Source organism: Ceratotherium simum, chromosome 23, assembly GCF_057802395.1.
Source record: "Ceratotherium simum simum isolate JZ-2026a chromosome 23, ASM5780239v1, whole genome shotgun sequence".
In the NCBI taxonomy this organism is placed as follows: domain Eukaryota; kingdom Metazoa; phylum Chordata; class Mammalia; order Perissodactyla; family Rhinocerotidae; genus Ceratotherium; species Ceratotherium simum.
This window is the reverse complement of record NC_141922.1, coordinates 45,046,259-45,064,396: the sequence shown is the minus strand read 5'-3', so window position 1 is coordinate 45,064,396 and position 18,138 is coordinate 45,046,259. Positions and strand designations below refer to the sequence as shown.

The 18,138-nt window shown below is 36.1% G+C and overlaps 1 protein-coding gene across 7 annotated transcripts in view; it reads right to left on the bottom strand.

The window, feature by feature from the left end:
* Positions 1 to 18,138, bottom strand: part of TRIQK (triple QxxK/R motif containing) — a 79,227-nt gene that overhangs the window by 41,207 nt on the left and 19,882 nt on the right. The window contains exon 1 of one of the 7 annotated variants that reach the window (XM_087447665.1): positions 12,926 to 13,310. The exons of the other annotated variants lie outside the window; for them this stretch is intronic. The gene's annotated coding sequence lies outside the window, so the exon portion shown is untranslated. Of the gene's footprint in view, positions 1 to 12,925; positions 13,311 to 18,138 lie in introns of those variants that run through there. 7 annotated transcript variants of the gene reach the window in all.

The window sequence follows — 18,138 nt, the reverse complement described above, 5'->3', positions numbered from 1 at the left end:
GCAGTATGACTACATTGTGGAAGCTTTTAATGATTGGCTGAAACTTTAGATTTTTTCTGAATTCAACAGGAAACCATAAAAAGGTATCGTGCAGTGAAGTAACCAAATCAGAAACTTTTTAATAAGATTAGAAACTGGGAGGTTTGAAGACGATTAATGAGCTAAAAAAAAAAAAATCTAGCTACATTCCAAAGGCAATCCACTAAGGGAGCAATGCAGCAAGGAAGAAGAAAGGAGGCAACATTTGGTGCTTGACTTTTTAGAATTTGGGAACAGCCTGGATAGGGGACATGAGGTGGAGGAAAAGCTGAAGATAATGGTGCTTTTAAACTTGAGTGATAATTAAAATACAAAGCCGCAGGCTTCATTCTTCAGAGATAGTCAGTAAGGTTGGGGAGGGGCCAAAGAAGCTGCATTCTAAATAAGCACCAACCCCCTGCCAGGGTTTTCAAACTCAGGTGGTTCGTGGACCGTACTCGGCAAAATACTGAATTAGACAGATGGTCATGTCATTAACAGAAACAGTAATCCAGAGGGAGAAGTACGTATGGAATAGGTGGTGAGGGTAGAGGACTATTATAAATCTACATTATAAAATGTTTATAACTGCTATAAGGAAACAATGCACTTGTTTTTCCTGAACCCTAACGGAATTACTTGATCCAAACATAATTGTATCGCAAATTCCCCAGCCCTCACCAAAAAGTACCCACAATTATTTTACTTACTTTTATTTTACTGCCTTTTTAATGCACAGATTGTTGTGGCATCTGGACACACGACATACTTGAAAACAACACATTAAATTTATACTGCCCAGAACAGACAAAAAGCTGTCTTGCATGTACCATCAACAATGCTCATCACTGGGGGAGGGAGGCGCTGCATTAGCTGGGTCTCAAGGAATTACTTTTTAAAATTCTCAACTTTGCATGAATATCAAAGGAACAAGCACTTCACATCTGGGAGAGAGAGAATTTCTGTTGAGTAAGTGACCATTTTCCTAAGCAGAAAAATGATCATTATGACTTACCAGAGTTTAAATTCAGCAAAATGGGAAATGCACCTCAGTTAATTTCTTGTATTATACTTGCAAAAGGAGATAGGTTAGTTAACCTAGAATTGGCCTATGATATAACTTTTAATAGTCAATAAAAAAGTCATTAATGACATAAATTACACTATTTTTTAAATTAAGATTTCTTTTTTTTATGTAAACTGTACTTCAAACAGTTTCTAAAGGTTACAATAATATGGTACATAATAAATAAAACTGCAGACACTGTTTCTACTATTACAAAGTACTGCTACAAGAAGAGACACATATCCAACCGTGTAAAAAGAGCAGAGACATCTACAATTCTAGCATAAAACCAGTAACGCAGGCGAAGAGCTTGAGTCAAGAGGAATAAGAAGCACAAGGGGATGTCTGGCTTCAGGGGTTCTGGGGTGGAAAAAGGGCAGTTTCATATCCACTTTAACCAACATACTTCAGACTGTGTCTCCCGAGGAGACAAAGAGTAATTGAAAAGAGGGTTATAGATGCACAGGTCACAAACCTTGATTTTTCAATACTTATAATTCCTTTAAACTGAGTTGTCTTAAGGAAATTATATATAGAAACCCAAGACTGTTTCAATTATCAAATCAATAATAAAAAAACTTTACTCCATCTAGATGGTTCCAAAAACTTGTGGCTAAAGAATGAGGGAAAACAATAAGCTCTAAATGCAAACATCTCAGATGGCATCTATTCTTATCTCTGTAATTCCTAAGTAAACAGATATATATCTCTTTTATCGTAATTCCTCAATATGAACTCCCTTTTCTTGGTTCTAAAGTAATATTAGTGAATTCTTATAATTCAGAGCTTTCAGTAAGTTTAACTGAGACAAAGGTTTATTAGCAAATAATACATTTTTTATGTTTAGCCCAAATGTTAAATGCATTCGACTGAATCTTCTAAATAATATATCTGTATTCAAAGTAGATGAAATGTTCTGATACACTCTAAATCTATCAAAATCACTATTTATAACCAAGTTGGCTTATTCCAAGTTAAAATTTTTATTTTTATTAATTTAAATGTATTTTACATCGAAGCAAACGTGAGCCAAGTTCTCAAAACACGGTAGTTTTAGGACAACATATTAATATGTTTGAGAAGTCTACTGAAAAGCTTTTCTCTACATGTGCCTTGTCAATCTCTAAGAGAGGACTTGAATATGTCACACTTCCAATGTTACTTGTCCAACTTTTCAAATTTTGCACATTGTCATCCCATGAAACCTTTATTTCATGTAAAATTTGGGGAAATAGAGGGATTACTAGAAAGCTGATTTAGAAGGATTATAAAAGAAGGGAATAAGCATCTGGTTAATGAATAAAAGAACTGGCTAAAAGACATGCTTATGAATCAGCTCTCCAGCTTCAGATATAAAAGTAATATTCTGTCAACAGAGACCTAGAATAGGCTGACCATACAATTTACCATCCAAACCAGGACGCTTTGGAGAATGAAAGGGGGCCCTGTGACACCAGAACAACAAGTGTAAACCAGGACTGTCCTGGGCCAACTGGTATATACTCTTGCCCCAACTATAAAGCATAGAAGGGCAATTCACAACACACTGTAGCTCAACTACTTTGGTCATTCTTAAGTTGCAGTACAAGGAAAGAATGGCAAGCCTTCTTCTGGAATACTTACATTTCAACAAACAGATGATTATTTTAGATAATACTTGCTCAGATAATGAGAATTAAACAAGATCAGGTTGTGCTATGGGACAAACCATCCTTATTTATGAAACCTCTCTGTGACATGTGGCACTACTGAGTACTTGGTCTTGAACTCTAAGCCTTTCGTTTCCAAGCCAGCATTCTCCTGATTCTCCTCTTCCTCCATCTTAATTTCTTCTTGATCGCCTTCATAAGCATTCTTCCTCAGTCTGCCTGTTAAACTCCGATGCTCCCCATAGTTCTCCATTCCACACATGCTCTCCTTGCGTGCCTCATTCCCTCAAATATATCCATGTCTGAGACCTATATCTCTGGCCCTGATTTGTTTAGTCACACATCCAGCATAATTCTAACTGAGCATGATCAAGCAGAATTGCCCTTTTCCCCCTATGACTAGCTTGTTTTTCCTGTTTCTATCTCAATTATTGCTAACTAAACTCACAGGAATATCACAGAAGCAACACTGTGTTCTTCTCACTGCATGTTTTCCTTAACTGGTGGTGTTAACTTTGATCACTTGATTAAGGTGATATCTGCCTGATTTCTCCACTGTGAATTAGTCTTTTCTCCTGTGTAATTAATAAGTATTTGGTGTGAAGGTACTTTGAAACTATGTAAATACCTTGTTCTTCATTACATTTGCAACTACTAGTTTAGCATTTATTGATGTTTCGTGCTGAATTAATTATACTCAGACAGTTGCCAAATGATGATTTTCTAATTTCATCATTCCTTCTACATTTATTAGTTGGTAATCTACTGTATAAAAAAGTTTTCTTCTCCTCATTTATTTATTCATTTTTGTGTTTATAGCAGTATGTATTCATAAAATACTACTTTATTCAATAGGTTAGAATCCATTTATATCATTTGCCTACTTTGATGCTCAAACTGTCCTAAATTTAGCCAGTGAAAGGTTCTTCAAGTGATTTGTGTCCTTTTGACATACTATCATCATTTTTTAAGCACCTCCTTATTTTCTAGCACAATAAAATGTTTGAGTTTTATCTTATACTTTCCCTGCTTCTGCCCTCGAATCTGCCATTTAGCCCAGGAGTCCAGTTCCCTTTCAGTGAGGAATGATATTTAGAAATCAAGGTCTGAGGAGAAGATATGCTCATTGCTAACGGAGTGATACTGTTCCCGAGCTTTCTCAGTGGACAGAGCTCGGAAATATGTATATTGGTATGAACTCAATACTTCCAATTTCCAATCCAATGCCACACAATTCATTGTAATTTTGCCCTTTCCACATTTATATTTGTAACTTTCTTCTCTGACAGTGAGAAACCTGTCAGACACTGTTATCAATGTAAATTTGTCATATTTAATTTTTTTTGTATATGTACTAATAAAAAGTTAATACCTAAAATTTTTTAACTTATGGATCATCTATGAAACAATGGACAAAACAAATAACTATCCTGTGCCGAAAAACAAATAACTAACCTGTGCCGATACAGACCAACTTGAGGATAACAGTAAAACCAAATATTAAATACCCCACAGATGCCTATCACATTATTTTATATCTTACAGATATCTGCTCCACTCTACGACAAGGAAAATGAGACTGCTCTCAAACCAACTAGGCCTATCCCAAAAGCTGGCCAAGGGGTCTGTTTCCCCTAAGCATATGGTTATATGTGGGAGGGGTGGATAACAGAATAAAATCAAGATTCTCTGAAGATTTAGGGGATTCTAACAAGGCAACTAAAAGTGTCATTTCAATGTACAGCCACATGCTATGTATATATAAGTATTCATACATATAAAAAAATAGATTGCATATATCAAATTGCTAACATTCAAGATCTATAGTATGAAATTACGTGTATGCATATTGATTCATCACTTAATCTAAGATTTAAAAACACTGATTCTTGCACTTTTTCCAACTCATTCCAAAAATATACAGATAACTCACTGAACTTCCTTGATCTAGTTTTATGGCAAGCATCACTTATGCTAAGTATTAGTCATTTCAATGTGTATTATCTATTTCAAGTAATTAGTTTCCAAATTCAACAAAAACATCCTGGGAAAAGTCATTTAAGTCCATCTAGAAAAAGCAAAAACTAACCTACATTCGTATTTCTTTCTCTCACAGTCTCTCTCTCTTTGGCTAACTACTTCAGGTATAGTGAACTGAAAAAGAAAGTTCTAGTTTGGCACATGGATAGTTTCCAAGAAACATTCAATGTTTCTCCTTTGACAAAATACAAACATAGTAGGGAAGTGTACCAGACCAGAAGACATAAAACCTTAATGTAGCCATATCTTTTCAGTAAAAGACTAGATGACCTTGACAAAATCATGCTATTTCCTTTCTTACATGATTCCTAAATTTCCTTCAAACTTAAAAACCTAGAATACATGAGCATATGTATCACGTTAAGGATAATTGTTTTCATGCCTAGAAAAACATCCTTGTATATTAGGATAAGCCTGATAATAATACTACATACTTTTCAAACATATCTTTTAAAACCAGTGAAAGATGTTTACTGAGTTAAGCTTAATCTGAGCATATAAGGGGAAATAAACAGCTCAAAGCAACCATCACACTGCCCTTTATGGTTATTTTGTTTCTAGTAGTTTCATAATTCTATCTGACTTACTAAAAAATAGTTTTATTAGTAAATAGATGTCAAAAGTATAAAAACAACTAGTATACATCCAATTTCACAGAAGTTGCATTAAATGCATTCATTAAATTGAAGTCTCATGTGATTATATCATTACCACTTTACTAATATAGGAATTTCTCAGATTGGTAGTTTTCAAACAGACTGTGTTACTAAAACTTATATTTACAAACAATAATACAAATTACACACTTATAAAACCATCAATTCATACTACCAGAGAAATATAATAAAGAGTAAAGGCACACCTTGGAGATACCACAGGTTCACACTGCAATAAACTGAGTCACACAAATTTTTGTTTCCCAGTGCATATAAAAATTATGTTTATACTATACTATAGTCTATTAAGTGTGCAATAGCATTATGTCTGATAAAATAATGTACATACTTAATTAAAAATTACTTTATTGCTAAAAAATGTTAACCATCATCTGAGCCGTCAGTGAGTTATAATCTTTTTGCTGGTAGAGGGTCTTGCCTCAGTCTTGATGGCTGATCAGGGTGGTGGTTACTGAAGGCTGGGGTGGCTGTGGCAATTTCTTAAAACAAGACAACAATGAAGTTTGCTGCATCAATTGACTCTTCTTTTCATGAACAATTTCTCTGTAGCATGTGATGCTTTTTGATAGCATTACCCACAGTAGAACTTCTTTCAAAATTGGAGTCAATCCTCTCAAACCCTGCCGCTGCTTTATCCACTAAGTTTATGTCACATTCTAAATCCTTTGTTGTCATGTCAACAGTCTTCAACAGCATCTTCACCAAGAGTAGATTCCATTTCAAGAAACCATTTTCTTTGCTCATCCACAAGAAGCAACACCTCATCCATTAAAGTTTTATCACGAGATGCAGCAATTCAGTCACATCTTCAGGCTCCCCTTCTAATTCTAGTTCTCTTGCTATTTCTACCAGATCTGCAGCTATTTCTTCCACTGAAGTCTTGAACCCCCTCAGTCATCCATGAGGGTTAAAATAAACTTCTTTCAAACTCCTGTTAATGTTGATGTTTTGACCTCTTCCCATGAATCACAAATGTTCTTAATGGCATCTAGAATGGTAAATCCTTTCCAGGAGGTTTTCAATTGACTTTGCCCAGATCCATCAGAGAAATCACTATCTATGGCACCTATAGCCTTGCAAAGTGTATTTCTTCTATAATAAGACTTGACAGTCAAAATTACTCCTTGATCCATGGGCTGCAGAATGGATGTTATGTTAGCAGGCATGAAAACAACATTAATCTCGTTGTACATCTCCATCAGAGCTCTTGGGTGACTAGGTGCATTGTCAATGAGCAGCAATATTTTGAAAAGAATCTTTTTTCTGAGCAGTAGGTCTCAACATTGGGCTTAAAATAGTCAGTAAACCATGTTGTAAACAGATGTGCTGTCATCCAGGCTTTGTTGTTCCATTTACAGAGCATAGGCAGAGTATATTTAGCATAATTGTTAAGGGCCCTAGGATTTTCAGAATGGTAAATGAGCATTGGCTTCACCTTAAAGTCACCAGCTGCATTAGCCCCTAACAAGAGAGTCAGCCTGTCCTTTGAAGCTTTGAAGCCAGGCATTGACTTCTCCTCTCTGCCTATGAAAGTCCTAGAATGCATTTTCTTCCAATATAAGGCTGTTTTGTCTACACTGAAAAATATGTTCTTTAACTTTTAGTCTCCTTCATTAATTATCTTAGCCAGATCTTCTGGATAACTTGCTGCAGCTTCTACATCAGCACTCTCTGCTTCACCATGCACTTTTATGTTATAGAAACGGCTTCCATCCTTAAAGTTCATGAACAAACCTCTGCTAGCTTCAAATTTTTCTTCTGCAGCTTCCTCACCTCTCTCAGCCTTCATGGAATTGAAGAGAGTTAGCGCCTTGCTCTGGATCAGGCTCTGGCTTAAGGGAATGTTGTGGTTGGTTTGCTCTTCTATCCAGACCACTAAAACTTTCTCCATATCAGCAATAAGTTTCTTTTGCTTTCTTATCATTCATGTGTTCACTGCAGTAACACTTTCAATTTCCTTCAAGAACTTTTCCTTTGCAGTCACAACTTGGTTAACTGTACGGTGCAAGAGACCTGGCTTTTGGCCTACCTCGGCTTTCAACATGCCTTCCTCACTAAGCTTAATCACTTCTAGCTTTTGATCTAGAATGAGAGATGTGCGACTCTTCCTTTCATTTGAACACTTAGAGGCAATAGTAGGGTTATTAATTGGCCTAATTTCAATATTGTTGTGTCTCTGGGAATAGAGAGGCCTAAGGAGAGGGAGAGAGATGGGGGAATGGCAGGTCAGTGGAGTAGTTAGCGCACACACAGCATTTATCAATTAAATTTTCTGTCTTATACGGGGGCAGTTAATGGCTCCCCAAAACAATTACAATAGTAACATCAAAGATCACTGAGCACAGATCACCATAACAAATATAATAATAACGAAAAAGTTTGAAATATTGCGAGAATTACCAAAATGTGACACAGAGACACCAACTGAGCAAATGCTGCTGGAAAAATGGCGCCGACAGACTTGCTTAATGCAAGGTTGTCACAAACCTTCAATTTTTAAAAAATGCAGTATCACTAAAGTGCAATAAAGCAAAGCACAATAAAACAAGGTATGCCTGCATTGAGTTTAAAAAATTGAGAAAACAATGCGGGAAAAGATTAATGGGGAGAAGCACAGGATTACTAACTAATATAACTCTACTATGTAGAAACAAATAAACAAAAGTAGAGAAAAAAAGTAAATATTAAAAAGTATACTTAAATGTTTCTATAACAATGGATTGATAGAGAAAAGATTATCCCAGATATGAACCAAAACACAAATGAGAAAACTATACATTCTACTTTGTACTAGGTTATATCTCCCATCTCCTATTCCCTAATCTCTGCTCTATCAAATGTATAAGGCATTTCAGCTTATAGCTGACCTTTTTAAGAGCATTCAGCTTTACAAAGAAGAAATAATTAAAGAAAAGCTAACAAATGAAAATATAGAAAACACAGATTTGAAATAAAGAGTCAAGAAGCAATAAAAGACTTCAAATTCCATTAATGTTATGGACTACCGACATTAAAACACTTCAACTACAAAATATCTAGGAATTATCAGGGTTCTGGTTGCATGCGTTTTCATTTTGTGAAAATGCACAGTCTACACTCTTGTGTTATGTGCATGTTGCTGTACATATTATACTTCAATGAAAAGTTACAGAAAAATATAGGATTCAGCTCACATAATACTTAGAAGAAAGAAATTAGAATAGACAAAAGATTGAAAAAAAAAGAAAAAGAAAACACTAGAAAAAAAAGAGTAAATTTCCCCAAGTTACAAGGAGTGATAAATAAACTAAGAGCAATAAATAATGAAATAGAAAACAAAGATGCAAAAGAGATGAGATGATCAACAGAGACAAAAGCTGATCTTTTTAAAAGTAACATGGAACAGGGCCAGCCCCGTGGCTTAGCGGTGAAGTGCATGTGCTCTGCTGCTGGCGGCCTGGGTTCGGATCCCGGGCGCGCACTGACGCACCGCTTCTCCGGCCATGCTGAGGCCGCATCCCACAGAGAGCAACTAGAAGGACGTGCAGCTATGACGTACAACTATCTACTGGGGCTTTGGGGGGCAAAAATAAAGAAAGAAAGAAAATTATATAAAAAAAAAAAAGCTTAAAAAAATAACATCGAACAAACTCTTGTCATGACATAAGAAAAAAAGGTACAAATAAACAGTATTAGAAATGAAAAAGGAAACATAGCTAAATATTGAGCAGATATTAATATTACATAACAAGAGGATACTATTGAAAACTCCTTGTCAATAAATTTGAAAATTAAAATAAAATATACATTTCTTAGAAAACAGACTTACCAATACCAGCTCAAGAAGGCAGAGATGGAGTAAAATTGAATATAACTATAATCATTAAAGAAAGTCAATCAGTGTTTAAAATCTACCCTTAAAAAATAAAAGACTCACACAAAACAAAACAGGCAAGACTAGATAGTATTAGAGGTAAGTTCTAGTAACCATTCAAGGAACAGATGATCCTTATAACAAGCTATATCAGATATATATATATACATATAAAAAAGCTATTTTGCAAAATACAAATAGGCACAATACTTCTTAACTCATTTCATTAGGCTAACAAAACCTCGAAACAAAAACAAGGCAAAGACACCATGAGAATGAAAAATCACAGGCCAATCTCACTTATGGAGAAAGATATAAAAATCGTAAACATAATATTAGAAACCAAATCCAGTATGTACAATCATAACAACAAAATTTACCATGATTAAGCTGGGCTAATAACAAAATGCAAGAATAGTTTAACATTATATAATACATTAATGATCTTCTCCATGATAACTGATTAAAGGAGGGAAAACACTGGAAGTTCTCAATAGATACAGGGAAAAAAAAATTACATTAAATACCCATCGATTGTTAAAGAGAGAGAGAGAAAAGAAGGGAGGTAGAGAAGAAGAAAGGGAGAAAGGGCATGAGGAAGGGAGGGAGGAACAGAGAAAGGAAGGGAGGAAATAGGAGTAGAAAAGAACTTTCTTACTCTGTTGATAAGTAGGCAAACAGATAAAGAAAAGATTATCCGTAATAGTGAAAATCATAAAGGAGACAAAGAATATCATTGCACTGAGAAATCTAGGTAATATAGTGAGACAAGGAGAAAGGTCAGAGGGATTGGAAAGGAAAAAAACAAAAGTTATTATTCACAAATAATATGATTGGGAGGGGGGCAAGAAAAGAAACCACAGGCAAATTATTAGAATCTGTACAAAATTCTTTACAAGAGCTCAGCAAGGTTACTATATATAAAGTCTATACATAAAAATAATAATTTACTATAGCAATAAAATCTATAAAATATCTATAAATACCATGAATACCTCTAAAAAGTATACGCAAGACAACTTATGGAACTTTTTTAAGAGAATAGATTATTGCAATAAAATAAGAGCAGTAATTAATGAGTATTTTGGGGAGTGATGCAGCAATATCTGTAAAATTTAAGACATGTATACATCGGAACCATCAATGCCACTGCTAGTTATATGAATCAGAGAAACAATCCTACATGTGCACAAAAACACTAGCAAGAATGTTCACTGCAACATTTTTAATAACAGCAAAAAAAAAAGTTTTGAAAAAAACCAAAACCCTGTATGTACATTCACAATCAATGAACTATATAAAGCAGTTAAAATGTGTGGCCAAAGATATATGTATTAACATATTTACATAACATTTTAAAACATTAAAATCAATAGCTGATATTATTTAGGGAAGAAAATATATATTTATATTTATATACACACATTCATTCATCCTAATGATAAACACCAAAACACCAAATTCTTTAGTTGTTGATGGGAACAAGGAAGGAAGATAATATTGAGATAGCTTGTACAGAAGTATTTAATAGGATTTGTTGACAGCATATAGTTGGGTCTTGCTTTTTTACCCAGTCTGAAAATATCTGTTTTAAACAGAGTGTTAAGATCATTTTATTTAATGGAATTATGATATGTTCGTGTTTATATCCACTATCATGCAATTTATTTTCTATTTGTCCCATCTATTCTTTTCCTTGTTATTTACCTGCCTCTTTGGGATTAATTTGACCTTTTTAGTGTATTCTATTCTATCTTCACTTTTAATTTATTAATTATTCCTCTTTGCTTTGCATGTTTAGCAGTTACTCTAGAATTTATATTATAAATATATAATTTATCACAGTCTATCTTCAAATAATATTCTACTACCTTACATATTATATTAGGCCTTGCAACAGTAAACTTTCATTTCTGTCCCCTATTCTTTGGGCTATTGTCAAACATTTTACTTCTACATATATTATAAGCCATTGCTAATACGTTTTCTTTAAACAATCAAGTATCTTTAAAAATTTTTTAAATGAGAAAAATATCTTTTATCTTTAGTAATACATTTACTATTTCCAGTACTCTTTATTCCTGTATAGACTGATGTTTCATTTTCTTTTTTCCTCAAGAACTTTCTTTAACATTCCATGTAGTGTAAGTCTTTGGGTGACAAATTCAGCTTTTTTTTTAGATATGGAAGTATTTATTTTGTCTTTCATTTTTGAAGAATATTTTTATTGGGTGCAGAATTCTATGGTCACAACTATTTTCTTTCAGTATTTGAAAGATGTCACTCCTTTGTCTTCTGGCTGGCATAGTTTTGATGAACACTTCAAATTTCTCTCTTTCTTTACTTCATATTCCTCCCTTCCTCTGGCTACTTTAGAATATTTTTTTTTAATCACTATTTGCAGCAATTTAATTCTTATGTGCTTTGGTGTCTGTATGTTTGTCTCTTTATTTTTATCCTGGTTAGGGTTCCTTGAGTTCTTAGATCTGTGAGCTGAAAGTTTTCATCATATTTGGAAAATTTTCTGCCATGATTTCTTCAAATATTTTTTTCTGCCTCCTCCTTTCTAGGACTTCAACTACATATATATTAGACCACTTCATACTGTCTCATCAGTCATTGAGGCTCTTTTTTTTTCTTAGCAATTATTTTCTCACTGTCTTTCCTTTTGGATTGATTTTATTACAATACTTTCAAGTTCACTGATCTTGTCTTCTGCAGTGTCTAATCTGCTATTAATATTATCCAGTGAAATTTTTAATTCAGAAACTGTATTTTTCAGCACTAGAAGTTCCTTTCTTTCTAATACCTTCCATTTCTCTCCTATGTTCATATTTTCCTTCAAAAATTGAAAAATATTTATAATAACTGATTAAATTTCTTGCTGTTAGTTACACCAAATCTGTCTTTTGGTAATGACAAATAAGAATAAAGTCTGCCCTTTATTAGTCCATCACGACCAGAAGAGAAAGTCTTCAATTTGCAATTTTATTCCTTAATCTTTGGCGTGAGACATAGATGTTTACAATATTATTTTATTACATTTCATTTGATAATGAAATATTTCATTACAACGTGCTTTTCACATACAATTGATGATGCAAATTTACTTGATTTAATGCAAACTTTGTTTAGTCATTCAATAAATTATAAAATTTAGATAGCCATTATTTTCTTCATAGTTAGAATACTCCAAAAGTCAATTAAAATACAGTCCCAGAGATCAACATTTGAGGTTAGTTTGAAGGAGAAAAATCTGGGCCCAGTAGGTGGCAGTTCAAACAATGGAATTTAGCTAAAAGATATGAAGATACCTAAACCTGAAAATAAGAGTAGTAGTGTTAAAGCCATGGAACTCACCTTAGAGATATAAAAGGAAGGATCTGAATATAATTGGTCAGTACAACAGGTTTATTTATAATGACAGAATCACATAGTCAGAAAAAACCTCAGAGATTAATGTCTATCTGTTCTTAACCTTTATACTTTGGACAGTCCAACAAGCCTTATCTAAGAACCTGGGTTCAACCCTACCCCGATCTTGCTAACAATGACAACAAAATAAATAACAACAACAGGCAACAGAAGTCAAGATGGTGGCGTAGGCAGACTCTGAACTCACCTCCTCCCGCAGACACAGCCAATTTAAAACTACTCACGGAAAAATTACCCCTGAGACAGAACTGAAAACTGGATGAGAGGAACTCCTGCAACAAAGGACAATCCTAATTGAGGTGGAAGAGGCAGAAACTCCCTTCTGGAGAGGAAAAACGCCGCCTTCACAAGCCGCCAGCCTCACGGCCGCCAGGGAGCAGCCCCACAGGTCCGCAGCCCTCCCTGGAGGAGCAGGGCCCTGAGCCGGGAGCGCCCCCGCTGTGGGCATTTTGTAGACCCAGCACAATCGAGCCGAGAGGCATAATATCTGACTTTGCCTGCTACTAAAACATTGGGGAGTACCCCCAGAAAAGCTGGCTCACAAAGACCTTAAAACCGGCTCTTAAAGGGCCCCGTGCACAAACTCACCGGTTTCAGAAAGCAATCTAAAATCACCAGAAAGGAAGGTGCACAGTGCTTTGGTGAAAAGAGACTCACTTGATAGGCCCTGAGTGCATCTCGGTGAGAGGTGAGACCTCTCCAGGGACTGGGACATTGCCGGCGGCCACTGGCGGCCATTGTTGTGGCCTGGTGTGGGCGTGCTGACACAGACGCCATTGGAGTTCTCCCTGAGGCCTGCTAGCCCAGGGTCTGCCCCACCCTCTAGAGCACTGATTTAATCCAGCTCAGCCAGGGCAGGCAGCCCACCCTGGAGACTGGCCCCACCCAACAACAAGCCCTCAGGCAACTTGTGGGCCTGCATAGATTGGTGACTGGATTCTCTGCAGCCTGGCAACTGAGCCGACATCAGTGGGGCAGGACGTGCACAAGGAGCAGGTGGAGAGTGTGGGGCGGTGGTGGAGTGTGTGGGGCTCACACCGTGGAGCGACTGGGTCCACTTGGGGAGGTCGGGGCATGCACACGGGGCAGGACTGTGTTGACTGTGTGTGTGAACCTGTGGGCAGCGGGGCTTGTCAGCTGCAGAAGACTTGTGCTTCTCAAAGACCCACATAGGCGGTTTGCCCCACCTTCCAAAGCCTGAAACAATTGGGTGCTCCCGTGCCTGAGGCCAGCCCCACCCAGCTGCAATCCTCAGAGAGCTGACAAGAGACCTAAAGGCTGGAGGCTTATAGCAACTGTAAGGCCCTGAGCCTAACAACCTGCCACGCTGGGGGCCTACTCACTTAAAAGAAATACTGCAACACAAACGTGGTATTAGAACTTGCAGCCAACTGTGCTGGGGCTTCCCATACCCGATAAAGAGACTGAAGGGCCCACAACAACTGCAAGTAGCTAAGCATTACAACAGCTGGCCAGGAGCATAACTCAGCCTCCCTGGGCACCGCCAGGGACAGCCAACACGCCACAACAGAAGGACACACGTAGCCCACATAGGGGTCACTCCTGGAACATTGAGAACTGAGGGAAGCACACTGAAGGCCTCCTAAGGCATCACTTATATAAGGTCACCTATCCAAGAGCAGGAGACGTAGCTGACCTACCTAATACACAGATACAAGCACAGGGAAAGAGGCAAAATGAGAAGGCAAAGGAATACATTCCAAGTAAGGGAACAGAACAAAACCCCAGAAAAGGAACTAAGTGAAACAGAAATGAGCAACCTACCCAACAAGAGAGTTCAAACAAAGAGTGTTAAGGATGCTCACTGATCTGGGGAGAAAAATAGATGATCTCAGTGAGAATGTCAACAAAGAAATGGAAGATATAAAAAAGAACCAATCAGAAATGAAGAATACAATACTGGAAATGAAAAATTCACTAGAGGGACTCAAAAGCAGAGTAGAGGATACAGAAGAACGGACCTACAAGCTGGACGAAAGACTAGAAGAAATTACCCAAGCTGAACAGGTAAAAGAAAAAAGAATCAAAAAGAGTGAAGACGGTATAAGGGACGTCTGGGACAACATCAAGCGCACTAACATCCGTGTTATAGGTGTCCCAGAAGAAGAGCGAGACAAAGAGGCAGAGAATCTATTTGAAGAAATGATAGATGAAAACTTCCCTAACCTAAGGAAGGAAACAGACATCCAGGTACAGGAAGCACAGCGAGCCCCAAACAAGATAAACCCAAAGAGGCCCACACCAAGACACCTCATAAACAAAATGTCCAGAATTAAAGATAAAGAGAGAATCCTAAAAGCCGTAAGAGAAAGACAAGTTACATACAAAGGAAATCCAATAAGGCTATCAGCTGACTTCTCAGCAGAAACCTTACAGGCTAGAAGAGAGTGGCACGATATATTTAAAGTGCTAAAAGGAAAAAACTTACAGCCAAGAACACTCTACCCGGCAAGGTTATCATTCAAAATGGAAGGAGAGATAAAAAGTTTCCCAGACAAGGAAAAATTAAAGGAGTTTGTCACCAAGAAACCAGTGCTACAAGAAATGTTAAAGGGAATGCTTTAAGGGGAAAAGAGAAGATCACAAATAGGAAAAATTATCTATTTCCACGATAAGAGGGTAATGGATAGAATTACACAAAAAAGAGGTTCGATATGATATCAAAAACATAAAATGAGGGAGGACAGGAGTTAAAGAGTAGAGCTTTCAGACAGAGGTCAAACTAAAGAGACCATCAATTCTGTATAGAGGACTACTAACACACTGAGAAAACAAAAGTTAAAAAATGGCAGTAAGTACACATTTATCAAGAGCTACTTTAAACATCAATGGACTAAATGCTCCAATTAAAAGGCATAGGGTGGCTGACTGGATTAAAAAACAAGACCCATATATATGCTGCATACAAGAGACACACTTCAGACCTAAAGACACTCACAAACTGAAAGTGAAGGGATGGAAAAAGATACTCCACGCAAATGGCAATGAAAAAAAAGCTGGGGTAGCAGTACTCATATCAAACAAAATAGACTTTAAAACAAAAACTGTAAAAAGAGACAAAGAAGGGCATTACATAATGATCAAGGGAACAATCCAACAAGAGGATATAACACTTGTAAATATCTACACACCCAATGTAGGGGCACCTAAATATATAAAGCAATTACTAACAGACATAAAAAGAGAAATAGACAGTAACACAATAATAGTAGGGGACTTTAACACTCCACTTACACCTGTGGATAGATCATCCAAACAGAAGATCAATAAGGAAACATTGGCCTTAAATGACACACTTGAACAGATGGACCTAGTAGATATATACAGAGCATTCCATCCAAAAACCGAAGAATACACAATCTTTTCAAATGCACATGGAACATTCTCCAGGACTGACCACATATTAGGCCACAAAACAAGTCTACATAAATTTAAGAAGATTGAAATAATACCAAGCATCTTTTCTGACCACAATGGTATGAAACTAGAAATCAACTATAGGAAGAAAATCAGAAAAGCCACAAATACGTGGAGATTAAACAAAATGCTACTGAACAACGACTGGGTTAACGAAGAAATCAAAGAAGAAATCAAAAAATACCTGGAAACAAATGAAAATGAAAATACGACATGCCAGAATTTATGGGATACAGCAAAAGCGGTTCTAAAAGGAAAGTTTATAGCAATACAGGCCTATCTCAACAAACAAGAAAAATCTCAAATAAACAATCTAACAATGCACCTAAAGGAACTGGAAAAGAAGAACAAACCAAGCCCAAAATCAGTAGAAGAAGGGAAATAATAAAACTCAGAGCAGAAATAAATGAAATAGAGACAAAAAAAAAATAGAAAAAATTAATAAAACCAAGAGCTGGTTCTTTGAAAAGATAAACAAAATTGACAAACCTTTAGCTAGACTCACCAAGAAAAAAAGAGAGAGGACTCAAATAAGTAAAATCAGAAATGAAAGAGGAGAAATTACAACAGACACCTCAGAAATACAAAAGATTATAAGATAATACTATGAAAAGCTATATGCCAACCAATTCGACAATCTGGAAGAAATGGATAAATTCTTAGAATCATACAACCTTCCAAAACTGGATCAAGAAGAAGTAGAGAATTTGAATAGACCAATCACCAGTAAGGAGATCGAAACAGTAATCAAAAACCTCCCCAAAAATAAAAGTCCAGGACCAGACAGCTTGCCTGGTGAATTCTACCAAAAATTCAAAGAAGACTTAATACCTATCCTTCTCAAACTCTTCCAAAAAATTGAGGAGGGGGGGTAGCTCCCTAACTCATTCTACGAAGCCGACATTACCCTGATACCAAAACCAGACAAGGACAACACAAAAAAAGAAAATTACAGGCCAATATCACTGATGAACATCGATGCAAAAATCCTCAACAAAATACTAGCAAATCGCATACAACAATACCTTAAAAAGATTATACACCACAATCCAGTGGGATTTATTCCAGGTATGCAGGGATGGTTCAACATTCACAAATCAATCAACATGATACACCACATTAATAAAATGAAGAATAAAAATCACATGATCATCTCCATAGATGCAGAGAAAGCATTTCACAAGATACAGCATCCATTTATGATAAAAACTCTGAATAAAATGGGGATAGAAGGAAAGTACCTCAACATAATAAAGACCATATATGAGAAACCCATAGCTAATATCATCCTCAATGGTGAAAAACTGAAAGCTATCCCTCTAAGAACAGGAAGCAGACAAGGATGCCCACTCTCACCACTCCTATTTAACGTAGTACTGGAAGTCCTAGACAGAGCAATCAGGCAAGAAAAAGAAATCAAAGGGATCCAAATTGGAAAGGAAGAAGTGAAACTGTCACTATTTGCAGATGACATGATTTTATATATAGAAAACCCTAAAAAATCCACCAAAAACCTTTTAGAAGTAATAAACGAATATGGTAAAGTTGCAGGATACAAAATCAACATACAAAAATCAGTTGCATTTCTATACACTAACAACGAAGTAGCAGAAAGAGAAATTAAGAATACAATCCCATTTACAATTGCAACAAAAAGAATAAAATACCTAGGAATAAACTTAACCAAAGAGGTGAAAGATCTGTACACCAAAAACTGTAAAACATTGCTGAAAGAAATTGAAGAAGACACAAAGAAATGGAAAGATATTCCGTGCTCTTGGATTGGAAGAATTAACATAGTTAAGATGTCTATACTTCCTAAAGCAATCTGTACATTCAATGCAATCCCTATCAAAGTTCCAACAACATTTTTCACAGAAATAGAACAAAGAATCCTAAAATTTATATGGAACAAGAAAAGACCCCAAATAGCTAAAGGAATCCTGAGAAAAAAGAACAAAG